Below are 10,560 nucleotides of genomic sequence, written 5' to 3'. Positions count from 1 at the left end.
TACTTTTCAATCTACACCACCACCTCGAGAGAGACGTCGACAATGGCCGGTTCAGCGAGCGCAAGAGCCATGATTGCAACAATGGAGATCGAGGAGAGGGGTTGGACGCCTGACACCCCCACGCCAAAGACGCCTAGCCCCATCTCGGCAACCGGTGCGCAGCCCCTCCTTGTTGAAGCAAAGCGATGTGAAGCGAAGGCCCCTCTGAAGAAATTCAATACCCAAGCACGGATGAGCGTCGGAGGGAAGGGCCAGTCAATGGTACAACGAGAGGCTAGCTCAAGCCCAAAGGGTGGTCGTCGTCATCAGCAGCGACGAAGACGAAGGCGAGAAGCGACAAGACAAAAAGCCACCCACACCTAGGCGTTCCTTGCGCCTCCTTGGAGTCAAAAGAAAGAACTACATCGAGCACACCCCGGAGCCGAAGGATTATGCGGGGGACAGCGATTGGGAGAGCATCATGAGCCCTGGTTCATGGGGTGCCACCGGTTGTGACTACGATGATGATTGGCCGGGGTGGGCCGAAGAGGAGAGAAAAGAGGAAGATGACCCCTCCGGAGGTGATAGCGGCAAGACGAAGAAGGACGACGACTGAACCCGAAGATGACAGTGCCAACAGCGGCGGGCATCACTTCGGGTGCTGTTTCAAGTGCCGCAATGAAATCGCGGATCTCCGCGCCACCATCGATAGGTGTCATGATCAAACCAGTGGCAATGGATCAAAGGATGGACGACATCGAGAGCTTGGCCGAAAAAGACTACAACTTCCTTGTCCGCAATATAAGGAAGTTATTTGGGATGGTCGGAGATCTACAAAAGCAAGGAGGAGGGCGTCCAAGATGCAATTGCCTGAGGTGCCGTTGAGAACGCCGACGAGCGTCACACCCGTCTTTTATATCATTGCGACGAGGACGCCGCATAATCTAAGCATGGGGGGAGGTGTGACGGCTCATAGATTGAATTTTGGTCTTTGTTTGCTCAAAAGATCGTCATGTTGTGTGCTTTATTTTTCGCATGTGTGAGAGTCATAGTTTAGCATTGTGTGCTTTATTTTTCGCATGTGTGAGAGTGAGTCTTAAATTAGTGTTGAGTCATGAAAACAAAATAAAAAGAGTCTTTGTTTTTGTTGGATCGTGCAATTTTATTTATGCATTCAGTTTTACTTTATTTTCTTTAAAGCAATTGTTCACGAGCGTTGTCATGAAAATTATTTCGTATTTGTGGAGCTTAGTAGATTATTCGTCCATGTTAATACCCACACTTAAGCTTTGATCTAGCGCTTGGTTTTGATTACACTTGCGAGTAAGGCATGATTTGGAGGACTTTAATTTCATAAAAATAATAAAACCCCTACAAGCATAAGGTTGATCCAGTTCTTGACAAGTTGAGAGTAAAAATCCTATCATCCAAAAGCTTTATTCGTTCCACCATAAGTATTGGATGTACATTGAGTTGAGTTAGGATTTCTTTCTCTTGGGAGTTTTAATTTCGAGAAATGGTCATGTCCGTATTTTTCATCTCTGAATTGCTAGCCACGTCAATATTCGGTAATGAGAATTCCTCATCGGAACAACTCATGAGATCTACCGGATTCCAAAACCCGAACCCGAGATTATCTTGTTTATTATCATCTTCCTTGACCACAACCCAATTGTGAGGATACGTTCTGTTTCTGCACATGATTTGTATAAAACATAATTTTGGGATGAAGAAAGGAAGGAGTATTCGAAAGATGGACCGAATCCGACCTGGGAAAGCCCCAGGCCGGCCGGCCTACACCTCCTGAGCCGGCCGGCCTAGGCCCCTCTGGCCTCGGCTCGGGCTCCAAAAACTCAGGGAGCCACTTTGGAGATTTTCCTATCTATGTTTTATAGAAAGTGTCCTATGAAAAGGTTCGGAGAAGAGAAAGAAAATTCGGGAGAAAGAAAGAAAGAAAAAAATGTATGAGAAGAAAATAATAATAATAATAAATGAAGGGATTCTATGGTTAGAGAAGTGCAAAGAGATATGACCTTGTTGTTTGAGAACAATATCCTCAATTCCAACCATGTGCAATCCGACAACGAGGACGATGCTTGTGCCTTGAAGTCAATCTTTTTGTATGCCTTTGCACATGTCCATCATTCTAAATCTTCTTACCCTTGAACCCTTTACATTATGAAGAAACTCTCATGATCATTGGCTCGGAAGGTAAGCAATCATTAGAAGGTTTTCTTAATTTGATAATATATGTATACACTTTGCTAAGCCTCACCTATAGCCCCACTTTACACTTGAGAGACTTTTGGGAGATGAGAGTTTGCAAATAATAATATGATAGCCACCTATATTGAGAGACATGAAAGGACTTGTGCAAGAATTTTTGGTCTAACCTTTGTTGTAGGGTATTTTGTTTCTTAAATAAAAAAAGAGAGAGAAAAACCTCCAAGGATGGCAAGAAAAGCAAGTGTTGTCGATATTCGAGTTGCCGGCTAAAGGTAAGAGTTGTGGAGTAATATTAGATGAGTTTTTAAACGCCCATGATATGATTATCCTCGCTGCTCCTCTGACCTTTGTTTGAAGAAATATTGTTAGACTTGTTTGCATAAGTAAATTTTGCAGTTCGAGAACTCTTGAGCAACCCATGGAAGGACTTGATGATTTGATTTGCTCGAGGACGAGCAAAAGCTAAGCATGGGGGGAATGTTGGCGCTCCTTAAGTATCCATTTTATTATACAATTAGGAGTTGTTTTGGTAAATTCTTCGGGATGATTCATGTACTAACCCGCCACTTGGCACCCGAACTTGACCATTTTCGATTTTGTCCTGGATTTTGGAGCATGTTGTATTTTGACAGGAATTGGGACATTTTTGGAGATGTTTTGACGCATGGTTACAACTGGGCTAAGATGAGGAATAAAAGGAAGAATCAACACGCAAAAGATGGGACCGAAAGGGGCCAGAAAAGGCCCAGGCCGGCCGGCCTGGAGTCCTTGGGCCGGCCGGCCTAGCCCTTTTCGGAGCCCAATCGGTCTGGGTTTTCTTCGGCACGAAGTATGCGTCAACCCTAATCTATGTTTTACCAAAACCACCGACCATATCTGCCTATAAATACCCCGAAGCTGCCGTCAAAAAAGGGAGATCGCAGGGAGGACAGCAGAAAAGATCGCAGAGATCGCAGAGAAGAGCATCCAGAGATACATTCGAGTTAGACACAAGAGAAAGGCGACACCGGAGGCCTCATCGTCCCTCGGCGCCGCTGCAAGTTGGAGGACAGCAAGGGATCCATCTCTTGCCGGAGATTTCGTCACTATGATCGACTACGCTTCGCTTAGCTTCATGGGGTAAAGTCCTCGTTTGTTCATGGGGTTGTAAGGAGATCTTGAGTTGTAATTGCCGAATCCTTTATGAGATTGATCTATCACGATTCTTGTTGATGATGCTTTGATGCCTAATAGTTCACGACTTGGCTTTGAGTTTGCTTTGCTCTTGCATGGTTTACTTAGATTACATCAACTATCGTGTTCTTGTTGATTCGTTACCGATTATCCTCGTGTAGTGACAGTATGCGGGAGGGAAAGGTTTTGATCTTGGAACACACCTTTGGTAGATTAGATCTGTTCTTCGTTGCTTGGCGATTACATCTCTAGTGATCCTAGACCCTATGGACAAATGCTCTTCATATCTTGTGCACACATCTATCATTGCTCACTAGTCTAGATTAGATTAGATTGGTTAGATTAGATCTATTTCACACTCAATCATTCAATATAGATCTTTTACTAACATCATTAGTGCTTAGTTAAGCATAGTAATACACTTGTTCCGTGGATTGATAAACCTTGGGGGAATACTCTAAGGGAAAAGCTATACACGATCCGTGCGCTTGCGGTACGTAAATTGGCGCTTTAAGAAGCGTCAACAACCTCCAGCTAGCAGACTCTTCAGTCTGCTATCCAGAGGGAATTGCTGAAGATGTCCCAGTCAGAGTTCGAGACTACTTCATCCCAGTTGACTTCGTAGTGCTCGTCATGGAAATATGAAAAGAGACACTGCTCATCCTTGGGAGGCCATTCCTGAGCACTGCTGCAGCACACATCGATGTGGGAGTTGGAGAAATCAACTTCAACAACAATGGGAAAGAAGAAAAATTCTCATTCCGACCCAAGAAGGAACAGTGCTCAATGATCAACATCAAATTCGGGCCAAGCACACAAGAAAAAGCCGAAGCGACATCTCCTAATCAAGATCCTATGCCCACACGATCCACAAAGACATAGAAAGTGTGGCATAAGGTCACAAGTTCGTCCTCTTCCAATTCTCCAGGACGAGCCGAACAATGGTAACCAAAGGCAGGAGAAAGGTCCCGCTCGTCAGACTCTAAACGACGAGCCCTTGCTGAAGGTAAATTGGTACATATCTCAAATTTACTTTCCACCATTTTGCTTTTCTCGACTTTTTTTATTTTTCCAAATGCATTTTTGAATTTTCAAAATACTCATGGATACTAGAAACTTTTCTAGCACCTTTTCTATTTTCAAAAAAATCATAAATCCAAAAATATTTCCGAGCATGAAAATCCTTTGAAAAATAATTGTGAACATCTTTCCAAGCAAAGTTTGACCGAGCACCCAAGATTTCAAAACATATAGCCGTTAGGGAGCCCTTGGGCCCTGGCTATCAGCTAGTGGGCCCACAGGGGGGTCGGCCGACCCCACCTGGAAACGGCTCCCTGCCACCTTTTTCCAATGGCTAGTGGCCGTTGTGCTTAGCTCCTAGCCGTTGTGCCCGGCCATTCTCTCTTTAAATAGAGGCCGAGAGGTGGGTGTTGAGCTCTCACACTCAACTCTCATTCACTCACTCCTTCTCAAACTCTCTCAAACTTTGCTCTCGGGTTTTCATTTGGATTTCTTGCTCAAATTAGATTTCAAGAAACCTCTCTCTCTCATTTCTTTGCTGCAAGAAAGAAGGAACAACTCGCAGGTAAGAACATTCATTTTGGTTTCACTAAGATAACCTGTTTCGAGTTGCACGTGTCTTATTTTCCTCCATCATGAAAGGTTTACGGCGGAAGGTTTCCGACGCATTCAAGAAGATGACGGGTGGAAGTTCATCCCGTTCTCAGGGTGGCTCAAGCTCGGACACACCCGAACCTACACCAAGCATGATGGACTACGAGGAAGAAGAACACTACGAAGAGATGCAAGCCGAACCGCAAGCCGAGGCCATAGAGATTGATGCAGAAGATGCCCCTTACCACAACTTGCGAGATGGTCGTGAACGACAAGGCTACGCCATCCTCAAGAACCGAAGCTTCGTCCACACCCGAGCATTCGATCCGGATCTCCTCATCAAAACAGGTATGTACGAAGACTTCTGTAACATTTGGCATGAAATTGGATGGGATAACTTCGTTCCCATTGAGGAGTATGGTTCTCGACTTCTCACCATCCAATTTCTTTGCACTCTTCGGGAGGTGGAAAACGGGGTTTATTTTCGACTTTTCGGGAAAGAGTATTTGCTTTCTTGGAAAACTTTTGCTGGCCACCTCGATTTCAACAAACGCTGGCCAATTTCTCTTGAGCAAGCTTGTCGCGGTTTTAATCAAGATGAATTTTGGGGCCAGATTTCGGGTCAAGTTGTCCATGGTAAGTTTGCACCTTGGTGCAACGACATTTATAATCGAACTCTTTAGTTGATGCACAAGTGGTTAACCATCACACTCTTTCCAAGAGATGATGTACGACCCGTGCGCAACGATGAGTTGCTCATTCTATATGCCATGGTCAACAATCTCCCCCGCGCAATCTTTGGTTAAGCAATGGCTTTCGAAGTTCAAGATGATGGGACCTATTGAGTGCACTTCTTTGATTACTCGTATCGCTACACGTGTCGGTGCCTTAGAGGGGAATTTTATTCCTTTCATTGAGGGCGACCGTGCGTATATCGACGAGGTTTATTTGATCCAAGGTCACACACTCAAAAAAGGCCCGAATGACTCTTTGATTTTCTTCTACTTGGGCTTTACAAATGAGATTCAACTGCCCAATGCGGAGTTCCATTTGTATAATTGCCATTCGCTAACCATCCCCCTCGTTCCACAAGAAGGAGCTTGTAGGCATAGATCTTCTGGTTTGCCTGGCAGGATGACAAAAAGCAGGACCAGAAGGGAAGCAGAACCAACACCACCACCTCAGCAGCCACAGCACTCATATCAACATGAGGCCGGTGGTTCCTCATGGAACAGTGCCAACACTGAGGAGTGGGAACGGCAGGCACCAGGCCGCCGGTCCACCGGTTTCAGCTCCAGCGGAGCCCCGAACCTCATCAGACGGGTGGCCTCGTCCCGAGGTTTTGGCGCCATCACCCTGCAGCTAGGTGAGCTGCGGGTGTAGAGCGGCAACATACAAGAGACGCTACACCAACACATTGATACAACCCAAGCATGGCAGCTTCACACTGGCGAGAGACTCCAAGACATGGAGCAGTTGTAGTTGCAATGACAGGAGGAGTTGAGGGCATACTGCCACTGGATGGGTTTTAACCCTGATTAGCCGTTGTAAGCCTGAAGCTAGCTTGGGGGAGGACCCCCTGGAGAGGTAATTTGTATCATTTATCATTTACTACTTTCATAACCTTGCATGAAACCCATAAAAATGTGCAAGAACTAGAAAATCCATAAAAAATTGCATAACTAAAAACAAATAAAAATTTGCAAAACTTAGAAAACACGAAAAAAAAATTCTTTAATATGTGTAGTAAGCATGGTGCGAGTTTTCCTTGTTGAGATGATGAATAGTTGATCTGTTAATTTTCTTCATATGCTTAGTTACAACCTTATGCTCTACCTAGTTTTGGGTTCGTTGGCTTAAAAGTTCAAACCTTAAACTTGAAACTTGTGGGTAGCAAAAAGCATGATCCAAATCTAAGTTGTTGTGAGCTATGATATGGTTAAGTAGAGTGGCTATGATCTTCTCTTACATGATGCTTGATATCCGGAGTATTTAATTTTGAAAATACAAAAATATAATAAAGTTCCTCGATGATATGGAAATTCCTATCCAAAGCCATATGTTGTTTTCATTCCAAAACCTTCCATATGCAACTTGCTATTTCATTGAGCTTTGTCAAATTGTTGTGACCCTTAGTGAGATTCATTTCATATTCCCATGATCAAAATCACGTACACATTTCCACTACATGCTATGCTTCTACATTAGAAGTAAGCAACACATACATCAATCCACAAAATAAAACTCCATGTTTATGTATGATACCACTCTTTCTTAAAAATTTATCAAGGATATGGGGCTATTTAAAAAAAGAAAATAAAAGATGCATGCCCAAAGAAGGTATGCCACATGCTTAGGCATGTCAATAAAAAAGAGAGGAAAGAGAGAAAAAAAGCCCTTTATCCTAAAAGAAAAGAAAAAGAGAGATGGTTCATACAAAGGAGTTCATACACCATCCACCAAAAATATCCACACACTTGCACATCTTGATCAAGGTTTATGACTTGTTTCTCCTCTGGATCCGGTCTTTGAATTAGCAAAATATGAGAAGCAGGTATGCCTTCAATCAGCCATTAGGGATAGGTTGAGGAAGAAAGGCATAATAAAAAGCCTTGGTAAGGAATTATACACATTAAACGATCCAAGAGAACATCCGAGGAACTTTATAAATTTCTTTTGAAAAAATTACAAAATCTCCGGATTGACGGTTGAGCTAAAGAGAAAGAAATATGAGCTGACGGGGGTGTAAACCAGGGGCCCCAGACGGGCCTAACTCGTAAAGGAGGAAGCCCAACAAATTCTATGGGCCGGGCACGACATGTCCCGTCGACCCGCGTAGGCAGCTGCCTTCGTTCATAAGGCAGTGCGGCCGGGAGCCCGACCTCCCGGTACACGCGGCAGTCCCCCGACCTGTCACTTCGGGTCAGAGCCATGCCGGATGACCCGGGTCGTGCGCTCCAAGACAGCCGCCCTCCCTGACAGGTGTGCCGATCAAGCCGAGCCTCCGTGTGAGCTCCGTGACGACGGTTTCCCTTATCTTGTGGCGCAGACATAGGCTACAGGACTCCCTGACAAAGGGACAACGCTGCCCGCGCGGGCCCCGCGACACTACAGGAGGGGGCGTATACGGACGTCCCCTCCCTCACCGTAATAATGGTTGCCCCTGCGCACCATCCCATTATGCCATCGAGTGTGACCAGACACCCCCGGCCTGACCTCGATAAAGCACCCCTCACCAGGCATGCCGTCTCTCTGGCAGGTGCTATGCAAGGAAGGCATGAGGTGGCCCTGCAGATAAGGGACATAGGCCCAGGCGGACAAGACCGGAGGTAATTCCTAAGCGACCATCCGAATGACCAGGCCTCCTCGACTGATCTAGGATAGGACAGCACTTGAACAGTCCGTTGCCCAATAAGATCACCAGGATCAATCCTCCCCACTCCCGACAGACCGAGTGGGCCCCGACAACTGACAAGAACGAAGGACACCCCGACGATGCCAAATTACGGCGCTAGATATATGTAAATGGGGGCCCCACCTTGGACTACAAAAGGGAAAGCCCCCGACGTAGGAAAGGGTTGGACTCCAAGAGGTTTGACACTGCTTGACCAGCTTGTAAGCTCCCCTCTGAACTTTGAGCACCTAGGCTCAAGAGCAATAGAGCAAGAACACCACCCCCCATACTGAACGTAGGGCACATTCGGCCTGAACTAGTCTAAATCCTTGAGTCTTTGCATGCTAGACCATATCCGATCAAGCGCACATCAAACGAGCAATCGAGTAGTTTAGTAGTCGCCCATTTCCCATAGCAATAGTTTGGCGCCGTCCGTGGAGAGCGCTTTGTGCGTTCACTGCTTCGGCGATCGGATGGTTTCGATCACCCCATTCGCCGCTCTGGCGGCGAGATGATCCGCTTCGGCTCCCTGGAGTTCCCGGCGATCCCCCGTGAAGGGTCGTGGGCGCCTCCACCATTCCCGCCTTCCCAGACCTTCCACTTCGGAAGTCTGGAGTTCGTCACCGACCAGCTCGGTGCACTGCGCCTCCACGAGGAGGAAGCCGCTCCGGCGGCCGCAGAAGTGCCCGTTCCTCCTCCCAAGCCTCACAAACTGAGGTGTCAGCGATTAGTTCGCTGGCGCATCAAGAAGCGCAGGCCATCACAGCTGTAACACCCGGTTTATAAAAGGACATAAACCGAGCAATCATATACGTGCCAGGATCAAGTCACACGTATATACAACAGAATGAATAGTATATCACAGCACATATCACGTAAAAAGATATAATAAAGCGAATACGAATGTTATTTATTACATTAATGACAAAAATGTCTGATACAGCGGAAGCGAAGTACAAATACGATAAAACTCTCCGAAGCTGAGCAGGGCGCCATAAGGACATCGACTGGGAGGCGAACGCCTAGAAGTCCTCGTAGTCCTGGTAGCGCTGAGCGAACTCCCTCGCGTCGGCAGGAACTGGGCAGCAGTAGTGTATCCAAGAGGAAAAAGAGTAGAGTAGGCAAGAGTGAGTACACAACTTGTACTCAACAAGTATAACACAAACTATGAGGCTCTAGGTTGGCTGACTCGACTGCATTAGCTTTTAAGTCTTGGCAAAATTTTATTAAAGCTAATTACTACAAGTTGATGAGTTACCATAAACCCAGTTACATAGTAATTAATCAAAATTAATCGTGTTACTACTGAGAACCAAACCGAAACCACCAAGGGAACCCCGAGAGGCACCCCCTCGTCGGAAGGAGTTAACCCCACTAATCAAAAGGAGGATCTAGGCCGCTCATGACCGTGAGCACGGCTAGTATACTAGTTTTATACTCTGCAGAGGTTGCACATCTTTACCCACAAGTCGTGAGCTACGCTAGTTGTTCATCACACTTCCTTAGGTGAGATGACTAGCAAACTCACTACGAGGCCTTTACAAAGAATCTCGTTGGTAAGGAATAACCGCGAGGGTTGGATCGGCGACTATGGAGCAGGTCTAGTGGGCGTCATCGACAAGGCCACTCAGTACGAGGGACATAGAAGCTTACCACCCTTGCCCCGTCGGTAAGTTACTCCAAACCAAAAAGACCTAATTATTACGCCAAGACCAGTCCCATTCCAGTTTTGTGGTAGCGCTGTTGTCCCAGGTTGTCGCTCTATGAATCGGTCCTTATGGAGAGTGGCCAACCAGGCAGTAAGCACCGTGCTGGCCCCCTAAACCATGTTTCTAACAAAACCAATTTTAACGAGACGTGAGCCACTCAAGCCACACAGAGGGCTACTCTCAGAATTAAGTTGCATATACCATTAATCAAATTAATCAAAAGGACCAAGTGTGTTATAGCGCAGCACCTAGCACAACTAACCAAAATGCAACCCAAAGGACATATATAAAGGATATAAAGTGGCTAGGAAATCCTTATAGGCATACAGTATTAAAATGCAGTATGAAAATGTATTTAAAAGTGATAGGTTGTTCATGTTATACTTGCCTTCCTCAAAGTTCTCCTACTGCTCAAACTGCTCAGAAGATGGCTCCTGGTACTAGTACTCCTCAGAAGGATCAACG

This window comes from Panicum virgatum, chromosome 6N (assembly GCF_016808335.1).
Source record: "Panicum virgatum strain AP13 chromosome 6N, P.virgatum_v5, whole genome shotgun sequence".
Taxonomy (NCBI): Eukaryota; Viridiplantae; Streptophyta; class Magnoliopsida; order Poales; family Poaceae; genus Panicum; species Panicum virgatum.
This window is presented reverse-complemented; position numbering follows the sequence as displayed.